General features: G+C 38.7%; 1 protein-coding gene across 1 annotated transcript in view; it reads left to right on the forward strand.

Annotated features, from left to right (window-relative positions):
• znf385c (zinc finger protein 385C) overlaps positions 1-24,524 on the forward strand; it is a 135,653-nt gene that overhangs the window by 56,593 nt on the left and 54,536 nt on the right. The window lies entirely within an intron of this gene.

Here is a 24,524-nt window from a genome sequence, read left to right on the forward strand (position 1 = left end):
GAAAGATTCAGTCTATTTTCTCTTGACTGCTACATCTGTGAGAGATATTAACCCCCTCCTGTCTGTGCTTCAGAGCAGTGAAATGGCAGATAGAGGGAAAGGAAGGAGTGAAAGGCAGTGGGAGAGTTCCTACAGAGATAAATGGAAGTCAAATCCACTCACACAGAGACATACAATAAATCCAATATTGAGCTATTTAAAGTGAAAAGGGGTAAATATCATTTCGGAATAAAGAGAGATAGATGCAGAGAAAGTCGGGATAAACATACCAACTAACTGATCATATCGAATGAAAAAAATACATATATACATTACTCATAATTAGACTTTTTTTCTACTTTTTATTAAACAGCATAGATTCTGAATTTTTTGGGTTAGACAATCAAACACATTCTTTTTGGACTATGAATTAAATACTGAGTCAAAAACAACGACTGATAAAGCCTAAAAGATGACAACAAGCAAAAGGTAAACAAACTTCAAGGTTATCATTTCAGTACAACAACATAGTAAGTTGTAAATGAGGAAACATATTTTAAAAAAAGAGGAAACGATTGGTAAAGCAATGACAAACATAAGGAAGTGCTTTGTAAAGGGTATGTAATTTTTTTTCTTTCTTTCTTTCTTTTTTTTTTTTTTTTTTTTTTGTTTATTTATTTTTTTGTCAAATTTGCTGCCACGATCTAACATTAGAATCTGTACCTGTGATGCTTCATGGTTGCAAATCGCAGACACACATGCTTTTAATGCAATTTCCTCTTGCCAAACATCTGCAAATAATTAAAAAAATATATATTTTATTCATGCATCGTTTTAAATTCATCTTTGCACTTTGGCATTTGATCAAATGTCAGTTGATTTGTGCTGGGAAATAATAATTGATCATTACTTGTAGAACTTCACAATCATGGATGTAATTTCACACATGTGAGTGGCACAAAGAAAAACAGTGGCACACTTTATGGATATTGCTCCACACCACAACTACTGCCTTTTTCTAAAAAGAGAGCAAAGTTGTTTAAGAATAAAATGTGTTGAATATGTCACACGATTTCAATTTAAGCTTTGCATGTGAAAGTGCAATACAAAGCCGCAATATTTTAATCCTGATGGACAAAGCAAAATATTTAAAATTGCACATATCATTAGAAGAATATTATGAAAAAGTCTCAGCTATGTTCCTCCGCTATAAACAAAAACCTTACAGCAACCATCATGCACGCTGACATGTTATTCCTCTCTGATTTGTAGACACACGTGCATGGCTATCTGGAGCTGAAGCCCACAGCCATGCACCCAGGCCGGGTTCCAAGCCGTGTCAAATCAGCAGAGTCTTCACCAGAGGCCAAATCTGTAGCGTATAATTAGCTTTTAATCAGCACCCTCATTCAGGCAAGCAGTAGAGATTAGCCCAGCTTGGGCTCTGCTTAAAATAAGCATTCATAAATGCGTGCAAAAGCCTCTGACCCATCGTATCCAATCATATACACACAATACCAAGCTTGCTCCCCGCAGTCTTCCCTCTCTTCCCCGACATTTCTTTCCCTCTCTCTCTCTCTCTGTCTTGCTCTGCCTGTTTGTTCCCTGAATATTTTTAAATATTATGGAAATTTTGGTCTTAAGTTTTATGGAAAATGCTGATCATCATCTGCTGTTGAAATCCAGGTTCTCACCACTGTACGAGGACACACAAGCCTATTCATAACACTACAAGCTTGACCTTAATAACACCTTCATTGCTGGAGGGTATATGGATAATCCAATATAGAGAATTTAACATGAGGGTTTTATTTAAAAAAAAAAGAGAGAGAGAGAGAGAGAGAGAGAGAGAAAATAAAACTGCTGGAGTTTGAGAGCGTAACATTTTAGATGAGCTTGTCTCATCTAATCCCTGCCTCTCTCTTGGGTGAGCCGTAGCATTTATGCCAGTAATGAAGTGCAGTGAGATGAAAGCTTTTTTAATGGGATTTAGTTAAACTGGGACACAAACCAGAAAGTCAGGGAGATGAGAGGAAAGAAAAAAAAACACTTCGTCAGCATCACTGCCAACGTCATTGTTATTTCTGCTCTCATGGACAACTCGCTTACGGGCTGTGATGATTTAATGAATATGTGTGTCACTCCTCATCTTTATTGGCTGGGGGAAATGTCAGTCACAGAACTCTTGTTTTATCATTAACCTTTTCCTCCTACTTAATGTGTCCAATCATTTTTGTGAATTTCTTTCCTCCTTCCTCACTGTTTACATGCTTCATTCTCCTTTTGAGCAAAGACTGCATCTTTTGCACGTTGTGTTTGGGTTTGTGTTTTTAGGTGCCACAGAGGGTGGCTTGTTGGTTTCAGTTCTACTGTATATGACATATGTTTGTGTGTTTGCTGCAGACATCTGCAGGTGACATTGTTCTAAACTGTGAGCGTGGGTGCAGGAGCTTGTTTGACTCACTATACTGTATCTGTCATACATCAAGATACCGTGTGTGCAGGACCAGTTGGAAGGCAGAAGGATAGTCGCTTTGCTAGGAGGTGAGGCATACTGTAGAGCAAACCCCTCCAGGCAGTCTCTTTCTTCTGGCTGGAAGAAACACAGACACACAGAGAGACTTTCACAGATTTCTAACGCTTCAAACCAAAATGAAATAAACAGTGGCCACAAAGCTCTCTATACAGGATTGCCTGAGTGCCAAAATGTAATCAATGGAAATTTAAATGGAATTAAGTTAATATTGTGGTGCTAATTATAATAAGACAGCATGCTTATAAGAATGTTTAAGCCAGTGGTTTTTGCTAGTCATAGTTGATTGTTAAAGTAAAAATCCAACAATGTGTCACAATTATCACATGTTTACAGCTTGGTTTGGGTGGGAAGGAGTTTTTTGTTGTTGTTGTTGTTGAATTTGTAGCCACACTCACAAACAAAAGCCTAAAAACAGGAAACTGAAACAATGGTGTAAGAAAATTATTCCATGACCACTTTACTTAGATCCCTTAGATGGCTCAATTATATAAATAATGAGAATATGATTGACATAAAAAGGCTGGAGGGGGGGAGGACTAAAGAAGACTAAGACTTAAGAAGTGATTTTAAACGTGTCACAGATTTTACAAGCCCCAGAGCTTTTGGGGGTATCATTTTTTAGACCCTTTGACACTGCACACAAAGCAAAAAGGGTTTTTCCTACTAGGAAACAAAATCACAGTGAATGGCTGTCACAGTGAGGCATTCAGGCTGCAAGATCCAGTGTGTGTGACAAGTGCTGAATCCAGCTTGCTCCAGCCAGCCAACGATCCTGCTGCTGCTGCCATGAGTTTGGCTCATGACCTCTTCAGGGCTGCACTGCCATATTGGCCCCCCGCTTATTGTTCTGTCAACAGCATCTGTCGGGCCTGATAAAAGGATTAGACCAGCCCCCTATAGGCCTGCTAAAGCTAGCTTGGATTAGTCAGCAAGCCTATCTTTCCATACATGTGATTGTCTTTGTTTGTATGTGGATGTAATTATCAAGTCAATCCCTTTTGTACTGTTAAAGAAACGACACCAATCAAAAAGATTGTTGGGGGAAAATAGCACTCGTCATCTTTATTATCCTACAATTGTAATTTTATTTTTCCATAAAAATGTCTGGATTTCTACAGAAGAAAACGAAGTTGGATGATTGCAGGATCCTTTACATGGCAGAAAACGAGCTCATCCAGCTAAATGAACAACACTCTCCAGGAGGAAAGCATACAGTATCTTTATTAAAGATTATCAATGAAAAAAACTTCACAATTGCAAATACACCACAAAAGTGTAGAGTTCATATGTCTAAAAAAACAGGAAGTCCATATTAACCTTCATGTTAGTACAAATGGTATAAGCCTGCACAGTTCTCAGAGTCAGGGAGCACTTTGCGTATATTGATGATGATGCAAATACCAACAGTAGCTGGATTAATTCTGAAGTGTGCATTGATTATAATGTTTGCTCATATTAAGCCTGGTTTTATAAAGCTGATTAGATGGTACTTCACAGTACAGATTGAAATTAACCAAAAATATACTGAGAAATCAATTTGTAAAATTTTTGACAGCCTGTTAAAGGGAAACATTTTAGTTACCTAGTTCTACTGAACAGTTGGAAAAAGTGTGCACGTCAATAACCTCTGCATTTCAGCCTTATAACCATGATAAAACTTAAATATGTTTTTGCATAAATCTAAAGCAAAAATTTCCTCCATGTCCACAAATATCCAAGCCTTACTTTGTTGTGGTTTAATGGGACATTTAGGGGTCTAAAGTGCAGAGTAAATTGAGCGTGATTATTTTGACCAATTGAGAGTCATGTGAGGGGTCCAATAAGTTATCTGTGTTGCTCATGAATATTACATGTGTCTCTCCAACTTCATTACACGCCCTCATGGTTTTTCAGGTAATAAGATTTCTTAGGTTACGGAGACAAGCATACAGATGAGTCACTGAATCAAATCCCATCAAAGGTAAACCCATATTGTAAAAATCTCTTTGAAACTATCTCCTTATGTGACATGTCACTTTCCACTTAAACATTCATTTATCAGACAATCCCTAAAAACACAAGTTGATAGTGGTCTTGGCATCTGTGTGCGAAAGCTGTGCAATGCCACGTACACTGTGGAAATCTCACAGGAGAATGGCAGCATGTCCCCAGCCTCCTCCACCTCCCCCTGGAATATACACATCACAGTTTTCCATTCCTATGTTTTTCTCCATTGAGAATATACCTGTCAAAGTGGTCATGCTGCTGTGACATTCCTGCCAAGCTTTGCACCTGCTAACACATTCAGCACCACTTGAAGTAAGAATTTGGCAGTATTTTGGATTATAACAGTGAGAAAAGTTGTCTAGTCCATGTGAGATCAGGATTAGTGTGTGTTTTTCACCATGACTCTGTGTTGTTGTGTCAAACAGAGGCTGGAAAAATCTGAGTTCGACCCTAAATTCTCAGAACAGAGTGGCATCTATGAAAGAGAAGCTGAGGAAAAAGAAGGGTAAATAAACTACTTGTCAGTCATGTATCTCTCCCCATCCTCACTAATCTTCATACTCCTCATCTAGAGCTATAATCAGGAAAAAGACTGCCAGCTGACTAAAAGATTGAGCCATTGTACAGCTCCTTGTCATAACACATCACTTGATCCACAGTTTCTCCTCTATACCCTACAGCCGTCTTTCTAAGCTTGAGCAGACAGTAAAATTATTTGAGTCATTTCACAGAAAATCAGCTTCCCTATCCCGTCTTTACTCAAAAGCTGCCTTTAAAATGGCTGGCAGATTCTGCGCTGCAGTGTGATGATGGTTGGTGTGCACAGTGTGTCACCACGACTTGTGTCAGGCTGTACCGTTCATATCCGGCCAGTCAGTTTAATCAGACACTCTTCAGATGAGGCCACTGGTCACTGTGCCTTCATCTCACACCTTCAAACGGAAGCAGAGCTGAGGAACATTCTGAGGAGATGGCAGGGAAATTCACTTTTAATCTGTCCTGCACTCTCACCAACTGATCTCTTTTCACTCTGAGCACGCAGTCTGAGTATACCCAACTGGCACAATATACAGCATAAAACATCTATCATAAGTTTTATAAAAGATGCATGGCGTGTGCACTCCTGAGTTCACAAGCATTTTGATGTTGAAGCCCTCCAAATAAATACAAAGCAGGCTGGGGGTCATTGGTAAGGTTCTGAGAAAATACACTAGTCATAAAACAAATAAAGGAAACACTGAAACAACACACCTTAGATCTTGATGAATGAAATATTACAGTAGAAAATTTTTATTCATTACATAAGTGGGATGTGTTGAGAACATCATAATGATAAATAGAAGCCAAAATCATTAACCCACGGAGGTCTGGATTCTGAATCACACTCAAAATAAAAGTGGAAAGATCAGATCACAGACTGATTTCCACTTCTGTGGAAATTCCTCAAAACAACTAAGAATGAGGTTCAGTCGTGTGTGTGGCCTCCACGTGCCAGTATGCACTCCCTAAAATGTCTCCTGATGCTCCTGCTGCTGATGAAATGATGGAAGTTCCTGAGGGAACTTCTCCCCAACCTGGATCATCAGTCAACCCCTGGACAGTCTGGTGCAATATGGTGGCACTGGATTGAGCAAGACATGATGTCCCAGAGGTGCTCCATTGGATTCAGGTCTGGTGAAAGAGCAGGCCAGTCCATAGCATCAATGCCTTCGTCTTGCAGGAACTGCTGACACACTCCAGCCACATGAAGCCGAGCATTGTCATGCATCAGAAGGAACACAGGTCCCAGTGTAGCAGCATGTGGTCTGACAATGAGTCTGAGGATCTCATCACTGTACTTAACGGCAGTCAGGGTACCTCTGACTAGCACATGGAGGTCTGTGTGGCCCTCCAAGGATATGCCCCCCCCCTGACCCACTGCCAACCTGGTCATGTTGCAGGCAGCAGAACATTTACCATGTCACATGTGCTCAATGTAAAACCTGTTCTTATCCGCGAAGAACACAGAGTGCTAATGACCAATCTGCCAGTCCTGGTGTTCTCTGGCAAATGCCTATGATGTGACTGTGACCACAGGTTCTGCTTGTGTATATCAGGCCCCCATACCACTCTCTTGGAGTCTGTTTCTGACAGTTTAAGCAGAAACTTACACATTAGTGGCCTGCTGGATGTCATTTTATAGGGCTCTGACAGTGCTCCTCCTGTTCCTCCTTGCACAAAGAAGCAGACAGCAGTCGTGCTGCTGGGTTGTTGTCTTCCTACGGCCCCCTCCATGTCTCCTGTTACAGTGACCCATCTCCTGGTATTTCCCCCATGCTCTCCACACTGTTCTGAGAGACATAGCAAACCTTCTTGTTACAGCTCGCATTGCTGTGCCATCCTGGATGTGCTGCACTACCTGAGCAAGCTCTGTGGGTTGCAGTTACTGTCTCATGTTACCACTAGTGGTGAGGGCACTGGCAAAATGCAAACACGAACACAAATTAGCCAAACAGAATGAAGACAGAAAAATAGACTGTAATCACCACCTGTAGGACCTTTCTTTTATATGGGTTGTCTTACTAATTGCCTCTTATTTCCACCTGTTGTCTGTTCCATTTGTACAACAGCAGGTAAAATTGATTCACAATCAGTGTTAGTTCCTAACTGGACAGACTGAAATACCAGAGCTGTGACTGATTTTGAGTTACATGCTAATGATTGTGTGTTTCCTTTATTTATTTATTTTTTTTGCAGTTAGCTGTTTATATATCCTCTATAAGACTACGTATAGCTGGAAATGAGGAGTTGAAAGATATTTCATTCCACCAAGGTGGGATTCTACCACCAAGTGACATAAATTAATGCTTATTCTCAGGTTTAGGTAGAACATGTTAGCAATCCTTGCCTATATCCTACAATTGCATTTTATCAGCTGATTCTGTAGGTTGACATTTTGATCCAATGCAAAGAGAGTGGGTGTGGAGGTCAGGGTGGTAAATGGAAGAGTAGCCCACTCAGCCATCATTCTGGCGTTAGTCCCATTCCCAAGGTTATGTATGTCAGCCTTAAAAGAGGAATTGCTCTATCTGGACACATGAGGTGAGAAACAATTCAGAGGGGATTCATTTTTAAACAGAACAATTTGATCTGATACAGTAAATAACATTTCTTAAACATAAATATTAATTTTCCTTTGTCAGTGAAAACAGTTGATTTTTTTAATATGATGGCTTTTCAGTGCACCACAGCTCTAATACATGTACCGCATCATGTCAACAAAACTTACTTTTCATTGAAATGAGTTATATCTAAGTTTAAGAAGTCTTCTTTATTGTGTGTTATTGTTTTTGCTTGGGCTAGCTTTATTAGCATCCAGGGATTTATCACGACATCTGCTACCGCTGTTTTTAATCAAAGCTCGACAGACCTGTTTCCAGTGTTCCTTCTTCTTACAAAATCCAAACAATCTTGGGTTGTCAGATATGTTTTGCATTTACCCTTCCAGCGATGATTGTTGCATGTACTTTTACCAGTGTTCAGCTGGCTATATGTTGTTTAAACTGCAGTCAAACTGCTGAGTCAACAAAAGCTGATGTTGAAACTGTGTGCACACACTCTTACATTTCACTCTGATGTTTACAGAAGTCCAGCTTTGACTCTTTGTAGGAGCAAAAACTTGTTCATCCTCATTTTATTTATAATCTTACAAGTGTCCTCTCTTTGTGTATTTTATTTCTTCCTCATGTGTTCTGTGTTGTGGCAGCTCGTCTGGGCACACATGTATGCTAAGTGCATGTCGATCTCTACCGTGTAATGTTGATGAAGCAGATTTTCTTCCCCTGAATCAACCCTTGTATTCTGCAAAAAGAATCCAACAAAGACAAAAACAACACCAGAGTCAACTTTATTTCATGAATGTGTTTGTTTCAGACTGAAATTTGTCTATTCCAATAAAACATCCTGTGGTTTTCTGATGACTTACTATTAGACCTTTAAATCAGGGTCACTGGCTGTTATTTAAACTCAGCACACTCATCCACATAACCAGACCCATTAGTTTGTACAACATTGCGTAGGAAAGATGGCTGTGTTCTGTCAAATTGGTGCCGGAAATTAGAAATGGCTCATCAAGCCACTAAAAATACATACAAACTTCAAGGGGAATCTGGGAGCGCTTTGTGAAGACTTGCAGTGACAGCTCATCAGCATCATCCAGTTTATTTCTAAATACATCCGGATTATGCAGTAACCAGTTGAGTTTTTACAGGTGTCTTCTTTGTGCTGTTAATATAATAATGATATTTCTTGCATAGCTACTGTTATGGTTGGTTATAATTTTACATTTTCTGTTTATGCTTTAACCTATTTAGATGCAACGTATGGGTGTTCACTTCTCATGCTTAGAGAGTATGTGGGATGTATAGATTTTAAACACATATATAGACTGTTATTGCAGCCTAGCTACATTCCTCGCCCCTCACTAATGCAAATATCTTAGCTGCAAATTACTCTGGTGATAAAATAGATCCATGACATTTTAAGTTTAAAGTCAAATTAATCAGTAAAGGTAAGAGTGTTCAGGCCAGGAAGAAGGTGGCTATGGCACATGGCCATAACATGGTTTACCATTATTAATAGCACTATATTATACTATAAAATTGACTCCATTTATATAACATTTTAGTCTTTTTGACAACTCAAAGTGCTTCTTACACTACAAACCACATTCTCTTATTTACACACTTATACAGAACTTCCTGTACACTATACACCGCTTTTAATTTTACATGCAAACACCTATGGAAGTACCAAAGGCAGTATGGAGTTCAGTGTCTTACCCAAAAACAAGCAGTCTGGGGAAGCCAGGGATCTATGGTCACTGCCATATCTGAATGACTTGAACATAATAAGTCAAACGATCATATTTTTGTTTTGTCTCGTTCATTCCTTCAGTCCTTCTCTTTGTGTGGTCAGACAGACTCCAGTCCTCTACCGCCCTGCATGGCCAATTAATGTATCTGATATTAGACTTGCTTCAGTAAAAATACCTTCATAACTAGGCTCCTTAGGTGCTCAGTGGTTTTGTGAAAACCTCACCGGGTTTTTGACTTACTGACCCAAAATGCATCTGTTAGAAATAATAAGGATCCATTCATCAATCCTCTTTCCAAAAAACTCAAAACTGAATTTTAACCTTAACAATATTTTCTAAATGCAAAGCAGATGTTTCTTCTTTCATGACATTTGGATTTTAAGATTGAGTTGTGTGTACACTTATCAAGGTCATACGTTACAGATCATCTCAGGCTATGAAGGATTTTGTTGTTGTTTTTGTTGTGTTGGCAAATGTTTTGTTTTTTCTACACAGAATTAAATACTATTAAATAAAGTGGGTTTGCATTATATAAAAGAGATGAAGCTATGGTTGGTGTATATCCAAATAAATGAATTGGGGAAGTACTTTGTCCAGATTCTGAGGTTAAACTGGGGGCATGATTGGTTTTGAATAAGAAAAGAGAAAATTAGTCAACACAGACGTGTTACTTTCACTCTGTTAATGTTTTTTTTAAACCCAATGCACAAGAATCAATTAAATAATCAATGAGTGTGAATTGTTTTGCCTTCAGTAGAGAGGATGCAGAGTTTTGTAAACTGAAGAGAGCGTAAGTATCTTTTACTTTCCATTACAGGGAGGGGGAGAGTTGGAAGGGCAGCTTTAGATGCTCGTCCCTGACAGAAACGTCTATTTGTCTGTTGTCTCACCACCACATTGACTCCCTGTCACTGCTTTTATTTATTATGTGAACTCTTCTGTCAGTCTCTCCTTTCGCTTTCGTCTCCTCCACACTGTCAGCCTGTTTCTGTCAAACCTCCTTTCATTCTGTGTCTTCTCACTGGCCCCCGCTCTTCAGCCAGACACTTGTTCTATCTCTTTTTAACAGGCATTTTATCATATATATAACCACATCTGTCTCTGTGCGTGCACACACCCCAGGCATGTGTCTGTTCTGGGTCGTTTTTGATGATGAGTTCACACATGTGATAAGTGCAAGCACACACCAAGGTCCACGTCAGCTCATGAGCATGCTTGCAGCCTAACACAGATGGTGTGCAGGTGTATATGTGACATAGTCCAGATAACTGGCCATTGTCTCCCCAAGTCGATCCTACAATGTAAAACAGCTCAAGCCATATTCCAGTGACACAGTTAATTTTCCCTTGTGGCTTTTAAAATTTCCATTTTTCCTCATACTTTGGATAGCTTTTGATTTGTATTTGGTTGTGGGCTTTGTGATTTCTTATGAGTAATCTTTCTCTTTTTTTAACCTGTAATTTGGCAATTAGCCTGCACTTTTATGCTTTTGCTAGTTTGGTATTTTTGAAAGCTTCCAATCATTATATGATTTTATTTTGGGCAATAATATTTAATCAATTCTACCACAAAAATAACAACCATTATGCCTTCTGGTATGACTCATACTTGTACTGTAGTGACACAGTTACGCATGCATACACACTGGATTTGCACAGTGGTGCCCACGCAATGTTGCTGTGTGGTATGTGTGTATTTGTTTGTTTTTGCATGTGGAGGAGGGGATGTTGGTTGTAGATTGTGCTTGGTCCACTAGACCCCTCCAAGTCAGAATGGAGCTGTCTCAACTCATCAGCATTAGACTCATATGGCATCCTGATCTGCCCTGACAGTCAGCCACAGGAAAATGATGGGATGTGAAACTGCCCATAGCACCCACCCATGTGACCTAGCATAAAGGGCTATGAGGGTATTGGGAGGGGGTGTTGGGTGGCATAGAAACACAAGAAGGCAAAGTGATGTATGCTCATAACAGCAAAGGCAGAAGCCATACCCCTCCCTGGCACAATAGACAAAACAGACTATACCTTAGTTTGTTCACACGGAAACTACATGCATCGATACACACAGCGGCAGTCGATGCAGGCCATGACTGCTGTGATATTTTATTTGGCTGAATGGTGGTAAAATGGATTTCAGCATGCTTAGCTCTGGACTTTAGGTTGCTGTAACTGTCTTTTACCTCACGAAACCTCAGCTGCTCCAGCATAAAACACATATCCAGATGCAAATACAAACACCCAAACACCCAAAAATATACTTAGGTCCAAACAAGAGACAAAGAGCCGCCTCAATTAAAATCATTTATCAACACTTGTTTATAAAGAAACCAGTGTTTTTATTGGTTGATAACTCATAAATAATTAACTGAAATTACTTCTAGACTAAAACTATTATCATGGATTGCTGGATTTGAGGAAAATATTCACCGTCTTTATGCTATGCAGGATCTCAACATGCAGACTAATTCCTCCCAGCAGGCCTTCACATATAGGGCAGTGTGAGGTTGAGGGTCAGGCAGGGCAGTAACTTCTGTTTGGTATGGAGGGAGGGGATGGGAAGATTCACCATGCAAATACAAGGATTTTCCAAGACCCAAGCCCCACAGTCTTTCAGTTTTATGGGCCCCTTGTTTTACTGATTTTCCAAGCCTACCATCAGGTGTGTCAGACACTGTTGTATTTTTAGAGGAGAGCAAAACCCTAGTGTTTCCACTGGGTCATCTGTTGTTCACTGCAGTACTCATATTGGATTACTTTCCTCTCTCATCTTCAGTATCCTCTCAAAGCCCTTAAAAAGAAATCTTGACTTGAAGCTGTTTCTCCTCCTCATGGATCTCTTTTCTATCCTTTATATGATGCCTTGTTGTTGTACAGTGACATTGTGAAACTCTGCTGAAATGACTCAAAACTCTTTTGCATTTTGCTTTCATCAGTCAGTGAATCACCAATTCTTTCTTGTTTTTCTTGTCCTGTCCAGCATCATAGCAAGCAGAATGATGGTCTAGTTGCTATGTTGTGCCTAACAAATTTGCTTTTCCAAGGCAAGCTTTATGGATATAAGGCTTCTCTTGATTATTATGTATTATTATTTTTGAATTTACATATTAAATGGAACAAAAGAGGGTAAACAGAAGAGAAAAGGAGAGTATAAAGTGGAAAGAGGAGACAAATAGGAGACACCTGTAAAATAACAGAAAACATCTTACAACCTTTGTAAGAAAACTAAATATACAATCATCATAAGCACCAACAGAAAGACAAACTGAAAACTGTGAACATAAAAACCACAACAAGAAGAATATATGTGTGTTTGTGTTGTAGTGAATCACCAATTCCAGTGTGGAACCACAGTAAGGTTTGTTACTTATAGTATCACATGGCATAATGTCTCTTCATGGTGTTTTCAAGAGTAAATTACCCCTTTAAAGCACGGCTCACAAAGCGTACTATCAATAAACAGATGAAAATATTTGAAGAGCTCTAGCTGTTACATATTGGCCTGACATGCACGGTCCTTGTCTTACTTATACTTTATTACAAGTTGACCTTGCCCAGTGTGAGGATCGCCACTAGCTACATTTATTATGTGAAAACCCTGGCTTTCACCTCTGAAAGCCTTATCTTCAATGTACAAAGCAGTATTCTGCCACTGCAACGACTCTCTTTATCTGACTCAACAAGCGCACACGCATTCACTGATGGTGTCATTGTACTATTTATTGAGCCCAAAGACGTATGCTCTTTCAAGGTGAATACTAGAGCAGTTTACAATTTTTTTTTTTTTCTGAGTGCTTTTCATAGATACAGCTACTCCTCTCACTTTTAATTTTTGTCATTCATCTATTCTGAAGCAATCAAAATGAATTAGTAGAAATTACAAGCTTTTTTCCTTCTTATTTTAAGTTAACCTCATCTACATAAAGGTATAAAATGGATTGATTTTCTTTTAACGCTTTAAGTCATTACATACTCATCAAATCTGATATTATGTGCAAATATTTCTGTTAATTTTTTTGCTTCATTCTCAGCAGTATGTGTGATTATGAGTAAATGCACAAAAAAAAGGAAGAGAAAGAAAGAAGCACTCTTATTATGTAGTGCTGTATAGCCTTGAACTACTCCACTGATACTGATTGTCAGAGACTGGATTTTGCCATCTTGTCGCGTATGTTTGCACAGCACTAAAATGGACGATTACACTTTTTTTTTAAATATAGGTGAACCTGACTGTTGTCACTCATATTTTTCTGTATTTCTAACTTACTTACTGTATGACAGAGCTGTACAACACTCCAACAATAAATCATGCTTCACTCTCAACAAATATTCGCAAATGAGTGCAAAATAAGTCTAAACTCTGTACAAAAGTCAAATACTAAAAAGAAGAGAAGAAATCATCATTATTCCTGTTTTAAATATTTTTTTATGTACTGGCAGCAAGGCTGAACTCACTTTGTATAGCAAGGTAGCAATTAAGGAATAAAAAGTGCAATCCAGAATAATTCATTCATCACATTTCATTAGTCACTTTCACTGGCCTAGAGTAGGTAGTGGGAGGGTGAAGGCTTCATGTCAACCACAGTTCAGCATAATAAATTAAGATATTTTTGAAAAAGCTGTCAAACAACGAATGAGTAAAATTTGTGGCAGTGCATCAAGATGCCATTTGACACAATAAAACTAAATAGATATACTAGGCTTAGCAGTGGTACATCATCACCTAGTATAAAATTAATAAAAAAAAAAAAACTACAAAAAAATATTATAAAATCCTGCTATAAATACAGTTTCCTGAAACCTAATGATCATTTATTTTCATTGGTCAACTGTTTAAAAGCTGGACCACCTGCAGAAAAAAACGTCTCCTCAGTCTCTCACGGCCTCAGTGCTGCAGAGGCGTCTACCGAACCTCAGCTATCTAAATAGAGCAGCACTGGTGTGGGAAGCGTCCTGAATAATTTTTTCTGAGCATTCGACCACACCGTCTTGTTGTAAGTGTCCTGCAGAGAGGAGTTCCAATGGTGGGCTCAGCTGAGTGTATAACCCTCTGCAGGTCAATCTGATCTCTGATAGAGGAGTTTTTATACCAGACGGAGATGTATCCTGTAAAGAAACTCTCCACAGCTGAGGTGTAGAATGTCCTGAAGATGGAGGGGGAGATCTTAAACTTCTTAAACAGATGCTGGAGAATGTGCAGTTGCTGCCTGGATTTCCTAATTATGTTCTCCATACCCATGGTCCAGGTGAAGTCTTCAGTGAGGTGCACCCCCATGGGTGTTACCCCCAGGTACTTTAAGTCAGAGACTCTCTCCACAAGTGCCCTATCGATGGTAAGTTGGGTGTGCCCGCTGCTCCCCTCCTTCCTGAAGTCCACCACCATCTCTCTGGTCTTGCTGATGTTCAGGGTCAGGTTGTTGGTCAACACCACAGTGCCAGTGCCTGGTTCCCATAGGGCTGCTCGTTGTTCTCTGAAATCAGACCCAGCTCCACAGTGTCATCAGCAAACAGTGTCAATGGATGTTCAGCTGCTGGAGCCTTGGCAGTTGTGTGTGTTAATATTGTAAAGGCAGTGGACTTAGAATACAGCCCTGGGAAATGCCTGCGTTGACAGTCAGAGACCCTGCGGTAAAGCCACCCCCACCCTCACATTATGAAGGTTTCACTACTGTTAAGATAGTTAAGACAGAGTTAATTCTGTCCTTTACAGGGAGCGATGAAAGGGTCACTACAATCAAAGCAGGCTAAAAATTTGTGATTGTGAATGTTTTGAAATAGCTTATTGAAGTCTGTCAAGTAGATTTTCTGACATAAATCTTATGACATAAATGATTTGTCCACTCTGGACTATGAAAATCCATAGAATATTTACGGATTTTCTGCACAGACAAGTCGACACAGCATCAGTCTGTAATCATGGATAGCTGAATAAACCAGGAATTGGCTAGTTTGGTCCTCGAGAGCTGACATTGTGGCTGGATCCAGCGGCTTATCGAGTTCTACTGAGTGACTCATTCATTTGAATCAGGTGTGTTGAAACAGGGAAAGATCCAAAGCTGGCAAGACTGCAGCTATCTAGGGCTGAACTTGCCCCTGGTATAAACCTATGAATATCAAAACAGACATTACAATAAAGGACTGTGTGACTGTCATTTGGTAAAAGCGATGTTGCCTTGCTCTACTAAGCGGAATATTTCTAGAATAAAACAAAACGAAGCAACATCTCATATCAAAGAACTGTTTTGGCTCCAGCTCCAGCTCTGTTCTCAGGTCTCAGAACCCTGGTGCTTTCTGGTGACCTGAATTGAAGTGGGAGGGTTTTACTCCGTGGTAGTTAACATAAACAGCTTTGAAAATTGATCATGGAAGTTGATGGTGAAGTTGTCAGGCTCCAATTATAACTCACGGTTTCTCAAACAAGTTTTTTGTAGTCTTGAAGCTCTGGCCACTTCAACATTAAGAACTGGTCTCAGCATGTCCTCCCAGTCAGTCAATTCTCTTGGCCTTGTAGAAATGTGTGAATGTGCAGAGACAAAACCATCTGCTGGTATTTTTATTGTTTCCTCTTATTTTGTGTGTTGTGTTGTGTGGGTGTGGATGTATTTATTTGTGTGTTAGGACTTAAGCACTGTGAAATAATTAAGCAAGTGAACTTTATGTATCTGATTTACATCTTTGATCCATGGCTCATTGCAATATGTTTCTCACTTTCCAAAACACTGATGCTAAAAACACTACAAGAGGTCAGATTTCCTTTCCACCTAGCCCCCCTCCCCCCCAAAACACAGGTGCAGTTTGTTTATCCAGATGTTAGTGTTGAAACTCGTCTGATTTGTGAAGCAAGTCCAGTGCAACTTGACTTTGCAACAAAGGAGAGAAAGCAAAGTTTACAGACCATAACTACTTAGTAAACCTTTAGAGATTACAAGAAAAATCATCCTGAAAACATGCTCTAGCTCTCCTTCAAGCATTCAGAAACAGCAGCAGAAGTGGGATAATAATAATAATTGAATATAAAACCAGATGTGAGGGGAAAGTCTATGTATGGCCTACAGTATTGTTGTTTCTGTGAGTTGCCTCAGGGCTCTTACATTTAGCTGAAACATTAGGTTATTCTTGGCAGGTGTTACGTCAGTTTAGAAGCAGATGCTTTGGTGTTTTCATTTTTATTCCACTTGAGTCATGAAGCAAACATCAGGATTCCCACCTGCTTTTTGTTCTTCTCATCCAGCATCCTCCTTTTCTCCATGATCTGTTTCACTCTCCTTCACCTCCTCCTCCTGTGTTCCTCTCATTCATCTTCCACTTGTGAACTCAGCCAAGGCGACGAAACACATTGATGATTTATTTATGTCAGGGAACCCATCTTCTCCTCTTATGGGGCTGTCTCTTTCTCCCTCACACACACACTCTTTCAGTCTGTCTCTTTTGGTGTGTGTCTGTCTGTGAAACCATATGTGACAGTGATGCTAAATGGGGCGTCCTCTCTCCTGTTGTGATGAGATTGAATGTGCAGGTGGCAAGGCTTACAAGCACAGCACACATCCACACACACACGTATTCCTCCTCTGCAGTGTCATGCTGAGATGATGGCATCTTCCTGCTCTGGGTTAACTCATATGATCTGAGTATTTAACACTATCTGCTACTTTTTTTTTTTTTTTTTTCTGTTTGTAACTCACACTAGTAGCCAATATGTTGAGTGACATTAGGTAACATTTTCTGATATGAGAAAAGCTTTTAATAGCTCACAGATTTTGATCCTTATAATTCCCATTAGCTTAGAATTTTTAAATTAATTGCTATCATTACCTTGCATCTGTTGTATAGAAGTTTTCTTGAAAATCTACATAGACTGCAGTAAGACCAGCTTTGGCTAACAAAAGAACAGAGCTTAGAGAATTTAATCTTTTATCTTTGCAAGCAAAACTGAACTCATAAAATCAGCAGTGATTAAAAATTAATAATTGTTCATAAGAAATTTTATATCATATAATTTTCTCATTTTTATACATCAGTTGCAAGCCATTTCACTAGGTAACTGCTCATTGAATGACCACATCTAGTAGCCTATATATATCCTGTCTTGAATTAGTTAGGCATGATCACTTACATTTTGTAAAACAGCTGCCTGAAACTCTTTCATTAACAACTTACTTTCTTCACATGTATCACTTTAAATGAGTTCAAGGAGGTGCTGTAACAAGTTATTTATAAATGAACTGCAGAAGCCCAGAAGAGAAAATAATCAACAATAGATTAAATCATGAATATATATTATGGATAATAAAACAGGCCATGTTTTTATGGAGGACGTATGCCAGCCAAATTGATTATTTGGCCGTCCAAACGTTATTAAACTGTCTTCTTTTTAATCTATAAAACACAATTTATCTTTTAAGCAAATGTTTCCTTCATTCGGGCTTATTGTTGACCTACAAAGCATTAATAGAAAAAAATCAAATATATAAATGATAAACTGTTTTTATTGTACAAACGGAAGAGCCTTAAGGACGCTGGAAGTCCAAGACCAAACCCAATACCAAGTCACCAAAGCCCTGTCAGGGGCTCTGGTTGAAGAGGAGATAACACCAGCCCTTGAGAAGGGTTAGACGCTGAGGTGGGCACACCTGTGACACCAGGTGTTGCTCATGAGCCCTCTGGAGGTGTTGTGGGACTATCATTGAAACACCAATGAAGGAGGGTGCCCACCTGATAAACCCAATAAAGCTTGTAACCCTCCCTCACCCTGCACACAGCACCACAGCCCCCACTTGGAACCCCTCAAACGGCTAAGTACACACTTCACCACCCTGTTCCCCATCCATCTTCTGTTCTCTATCTTTAACCCTTCACCCCACTTCTACCACGCTTGGAAGAACCCCGGAAAGTAGGATCATCCCCTGCTCAAGTACGTGAATCAGACAAGAGATTTTATCATCTGGTCCTAAAACAGAACCAAGTTGGATGTGCCGGACAAATAGGCAAAGATGTCTGAATCACCTCAGCTGGGTCAACTCAGGATGAGTGAGGTCCTCACCCAGTCACGTAGTTTCTGAGCCCGGCCACCTTTTGAAGGAAACTTATTTCAATTATTTGCATCTGCAGTCTCATTCTTTGGATCACTACCCAAATCTACTAGTGACCTCAGGGTTGTCACAATGACGGATCAGTAAATCAAAAGCATCCCTTCACTCTTATGTCCCTCTTTACCAGAAGCAACACGTCACTGCTGACAAAGCTGCTGTCCATCAGTTCATCTCTTGCTCCATCCAACCATTATTCATAAACAAGACTTTATGAACAACAAACAAGTTCACCCAAAAGACATATTTAACAATTTTGTGTAAAAACTTTAACCTTGTAAAAATCTTAAGCACTGATCAGCTTATCATTGTCTTATAATAATTACATTTTCAGTGTTTTTAATGCTAAAAAGTGAGCTGTTACTCAGGAGTATAAGCTAGACTAGATATTCTGACAAGCTAATGTCCTAATACTTGGTCTATTCTCTTTTAATAGATACAGTTAGAGCTGTCTTTAGTTGCTATTATGGGACTCACTGTCTGACACTGTCAACCATCAGCATCTTTCTTTCTTGTCCACCCAGCCTCAAATTACTGCAGCTTTCTGCAATCAGCCCTCTCAGGGCTCTTCAAACCTCCTGTCAGTCTCTCTGCCACTTAGTTAGTCTCTCTGTCAGTCAGACGGGTAGCTGACCACGCTGTTATGCTACAAGGGTGTTCCCTTCCAGTGCTTTTCAGCTCATTTGTTTGTTTGTGAGAGGAAGAAGATGGTGAAAAGGAAAAAATATGCCATTGAAGTGAACAAATTGACAGAGCGAGAGAGAAAGAAGGAGATTGGGAGCTCAGTGTCACACTTTCAAAGTGAATAGAGTGTGTGAGAAGTAAAGAAAGTGAATGTCTGAAGTTTACTTTAGTCAGACGAAAAACTGTTTGTGGGGTACAATGGCAAAAAAAAAAAGTTTAGAGTAAGAGATTGGGGGAAGATAGATGGCTGTATGCTTCTTCAGCTGCTGCCAGTCATTACCTGTGTGAGGCTCGGCAGCAGGTTGGCAGGGTGAGCTCTAATGAGGAGGCCGGTGGCTCAGAACCACAGAGACAGGGCTTGTTTTCCTCTTTTCTTGTTCCTAAATTAGCCTGTCACTCTTTACATCCTTGTGTGTGGTTTGCTTCTGAAAACGTCATTTCAAAACCCATTTGCATTGGTCACAGTCCACAGCAGGGATGTGAATGTGCTGTTGTACATGTTGTATTTTTTTGCCCAACACTGTGTTTGTTCACGTATTGGAAATGTATTTTGAAGAGTAAACAAAAGGCAGATTCTGTGCAACTTTCAGAAGTGTATTTTCATGTATTTTCATTAAGAAATCACACAAAAATTAGAATTAGTGATGACCATTTTAAACAATTTCCTCCAAAGGTTGTTGACTCTATTAACAAACAAAAATGAATTAATTATGGAAGTAAAGTGTACGCTTTTCCATGTGCTTTGTTTTTATGCACATATTATATGACTAATATGACTCTAAACTCATATTTTTTTTTATTCTTCATAGCAAAACTATTAACATAGCTGTCCCTTAAAAATAAAAAAAATTTATTTTAACAAAAAGAAAGAAATTTGTTTGTTCTCCTTTTAATTGTAAAAACTGGTGTTGTATTATGTATACGTTGAAAGCCTGATTAGTCACCTTCACAATAAGGTATAAATTATAAGGATTATTCTTATGTAGAATGAGCAACACAGCTAAACATGCCGGTAGGTCCCATCAAAATCTCCTGCAATAGTCTTGCACAAATATTCTAACGCTGTTGGATTCCTTACTTTTTATTTTTATTCTAAATGTGAACAGATCCAGTGCATCAGGTTTAATCCAGTTCAGTGTGTATCTCTTTCCTTGGCAGCACAATTCACTTTCTCTATGGAAGATATTTTTTCTTTCTCTTTCCCATCTTTGTTTCTCTCCTCTCCATCAACTTCATCATTTTGACTTTTTTTTTTTTTTTTTTTTTGTCCACACTAAACAAAATCTCATCAGTCCATAACAGTACTGGGCTAAGGTTGTATAAGAGGGTCCTGAAGAAGATGGTGGTCCTAGCTTAAGATGCAGCACAGCATGATCATTTAGCATTAGCACAGTTTTCTGGTTGCAGCTGCTCTATAACCACCAGAGTTTTGACAGCCTTGTTTTCTGCAAGGTTCATCTACACAATTGATTAGGTCTTGTTTTACAGATGATCCCACACCCACAGCAGCAAACCTTCTTTCCATCTCATCCAACAGTGAGATGCTCCACTTGGTCCAAAGTTACTACAGCATATTTCCTGTGGCTTGTCAGTTTTACTGCATTTTTTGCTTCTTATTATTTCCAACCACTTAAGCTGTTTAAGGCAATTAATTGAAAAACAGTTAATCGTTATCATTATTACTTCTAAATCAGTTAATCAGAACTTTGGGACGTGTTTATCAACCAACTCCCAGTAGAGAATATAAAGTAAGCATCTACTTGTAGTAAAAATGATCAACCACAGAGAAAAGTCAGAGGTTTTGTCCTCCAGTTTTTGAGTCGATGTGTTGAGAGCAATGTGAACAAAGCTGGACCCACACCCTAACTCTTCGAAGAAATTTGTTCCCCACGTTACCATTATTTTTCTATTTGTTGCCACTTTGCAGATGTTAAGGTGTGAAGCATGTCTTCTTTTTCTATTTTTCTTTTTAATATATTTAATTTTTTATATTTATTTTTTTATTTGTTTGTTTATTTATTGCAGAAAGGAAACACATTCATAATTTTAACCAGACTCATGGCTGCAGTTAGTTTGCTTCATTATCTTGCATTTGGTATAAGGCCATGTCTCTTATTACATACATTGTCTCTGGGGGCAGGAAGTTTATCCACATTGTGAATTCTCAGAAGTTGCTGTATTTTGACCTGTTGTAAAGAAATATAATGCTAGATATATGCTTATTATAGATTATACATGGTTAAAATAAATAAAAAAAGGCAGCATTTCATGCTAATTACTTTATTAGAATACCATCTTCAGTCACCCTTGCTTATGCAGTGTCGTGTATGCAGAATGTGCAAAGGTTTTCCTTAATAACAACCAAACAACTGAGAAAATCTCATGTTTTCTAGTGCATGAGTGACACAAGAACTCTGGACCTGTTTCTCCAAATGAGTTAATGTGTGAAAACAGCTATAGACTCAAAAACAGCTGTGTGCCTCTCATTCCACACATGTTTGCCTTCTATTGGAAAAATAAAAGGTGGACATTAACAGGTATTGATCAGACCTAAGAGACAGCGATGAACTTCCCATCAGCACCAGAGACTTCCTGGGGATTTTGTTTCCATCTGTGAATGACTAATGCTTGTTTGATTAGGTGGGGTGCATAAGGAGAAAAAAGAGAGGTAAGAAGTTGTAAAGATGCTCAGATGCTACTGTTAAACAGATGTCACATGCCATTAAGACCACATGGCACAGTATTGCCACCCTCTTAGGTGCAAGCAGCCATCTCCATATTTCATCCTTCATCTAACATCAACTCACTGCACATAACCCTTCATTCCCATCCCTCTTCAACTGTCAGCATTACCATGTTAAAGAGACCAAACACTGATGATGACCAGCTTTTTTTCACAACATTTTTTCCAGATTATGTTTGTTTAAATTTAATGGTGTCTTACAAGGAAAAAACGCGATTCAGAAGATGCTGCACATTAACAACCCAAAGCAGAAAAGTACAGAAAAGAACACCACTGTCGAGAGACAATACAATTTCATTAGACCTGAGAGTGACAGCTTGACCTTCTCTTCTCTCCAGGGTCCGTCACTCATCACCATAGATACTTGGCTTTCAGCAACTCAGCCATCGCATTGCCAGTCCAGCAGTGTTAACACATATTCACTGTCCATTCATTCAAAAAGAGAAACAACATGTTGGACATTATTTTATCAGCCCTTTTTCATGCTAATCTATTATTAAGTATAATAAGCGCACTTCCATTGCTCTTCCATTTGTACCTTTTGCATAATAGACTGGAAAAAGGCAGAAATGTCAAATGATTTGAATAAATGTTTTACCATCAAATGGCATGAAGAGTACATTTAGCTCCTTGTTTCATTTGGCACCAACTTAATTTTCTTTTTAGGATTTCCACCTGTCAGTTCTTCATAAATCTAACAACAAAGTCCTGCTAGAATTTAGATCAAAGCTTCATCAGTCAGGTGAGATAATTTTACTATTTTTGTCAGAGGATTTTTGCAAATCTTGTCATAGTCTGTGTTACTGAAGACAGAAAACATCGTCCCAGTGGTTCTCTGAAAGGAAAGCCTGTTACACGCCTCCTGGCTAAAGAACAAAGATTTAATATGGCAACCCCATCTGTGCACCTTTTCACATTAAAAATCCTTGACAACATATTTTTTCTTGTTGGCTTTTTAGTGTTATTGTTTCTTTTTGTGCATTTTTATTGCTGAATTAGACATTAAATATTTTATATTTGTGTAACTATACAGCACTTTGCTTAGCTGAGGTTCCTTTTCAATGCATTATAAATTAATTTTGACCTGATTATTAGTTTTACAATTGATTTTATAAGATTCAGGACATAACTTGTACTTGAGTTTACTGTAACTCAAAGAACTTGACATGTTTTATATAACAATGTGCAACAGATCAGCTGAAAATAAGTCCTGTAAGTCAGTCTGACAGGAAAACTCCATAGGGTACCTTTAAATGACAGAATTGCCAGATTACATGAGCTCTTTTTTTCATAAGAGCAGGGTCTCTAAGTCTTGACAAGCTCAGCAGTCCATCTATTGAATTACTGCAGAGCAGTGGGACATTAACTGTGCCTTTTCCACTAACTTGTGAGAGATGAGAATAACACCTGTAACCATGGTAACTGTACCCAAAAATGGCGACAGCTGTAGCCTCAAATTGCTTATGGGACATAGAAATCACTGATGAAAGCTTGACTAATTAGCTTCTGTTGATGAAACCTAACAAAAAGGAAATGATTAAAAAGTGACTGTAACTACAGCGGTCTGACAAGCATTTGGATCAAAAGTCTAAAACTCAAATTAAATTAGTAACAGGTGTTGAAATTAGTGATGCTGAAGCCTACACAGGGCCATTTCATTTATATAAAATATTTAAAGACAGCAATTAAACTATTGCATCATTATTTAAACTTAATCCGCAACAAAAAAAAAAATAGATCAACATGCTGCAGCTGTTGTTAATTGACTGGTTTGATATTTCTAATCAACATTTTAAATACTTTTTTATTGAACGTCTCCTATAGTTGATCTAATTTTCTAAATTGAATCTTGATTATGATCAGTAATTATGCTGTAAAAAAACATTAGTATTAATACATTCCTTTTTAATAAAATTTGAGGGTTTTTTAAGCTATTTTTGCAGCAAATGTGAAAATGTGAAAATGTGAATACGTTTTTTATGCAATACTGCAATTAGATTAGTAGAAAACACAATAATTGCCAAAAAATGAGTCACTGCATTAAGGCAGGATTATTTTGTATTTAAAGCAATAACTGTTTTAAATGTAAGCTTCACAATGATTTATCCCTATTTTAAATCAGTAAATGCTTCTTTCTGAAAGTTTGACTTGACTTCAGACTTGTTGGATTTCATTCTTTTATCTAATCTTTTGACCCAGACAGCATTACGTGATGGTAAAAATGTTGCAAAGTGTTAGCATAAAATGCTGTTGCAAGGACACTGTTTTGTATGATGAAAAGCTTTGCAATTTGAACATGGATATTTACTGTTACATCCCCACTGAGGTGTAACCATGTATTTCATTTTCCATCTTTTGACATATAGAACAAATAGGCTAGAAAAAATCATCTTGGCTGATGCTCACTGATGTCAAGCTTGGAGCCATCCCCATGTTTCTAATTAGCCCCAGCTCTGACATGCCAGCCTGCAGGCCGCCGTTTGGCATGAGGCAGCAGGACAGCCCAGCTGCCCCTGTGTCATCCACTCTGCCTCAAGGGAGAGTTTTCTGGGTCCACTGCTGCCTCTGCGAATGGCGACAAACGAAAACCTGGATCAGAGGAGAAGGGCAGCTCACACCCCACATAACACACTGTCAGTGGCAATATTTCATGTTT

The sequence above is a fragment of the Melanotaenia boesemani genome, chromosome 2 (genome assembly GCF_017639745.1).
Source record: "Melanotaenia boesemani isolate fMelBoe1 chromosome 2, fMelBoe1.pri, whole genome shotgun sequence".
Classification (NCBI taxonomy): Eukaryota; Metazoa; Chordata; class Actinopteri; order Atheriniformes; family Melanotaeniidae; genus Melanotaenia; species Melanotaenia boesemani.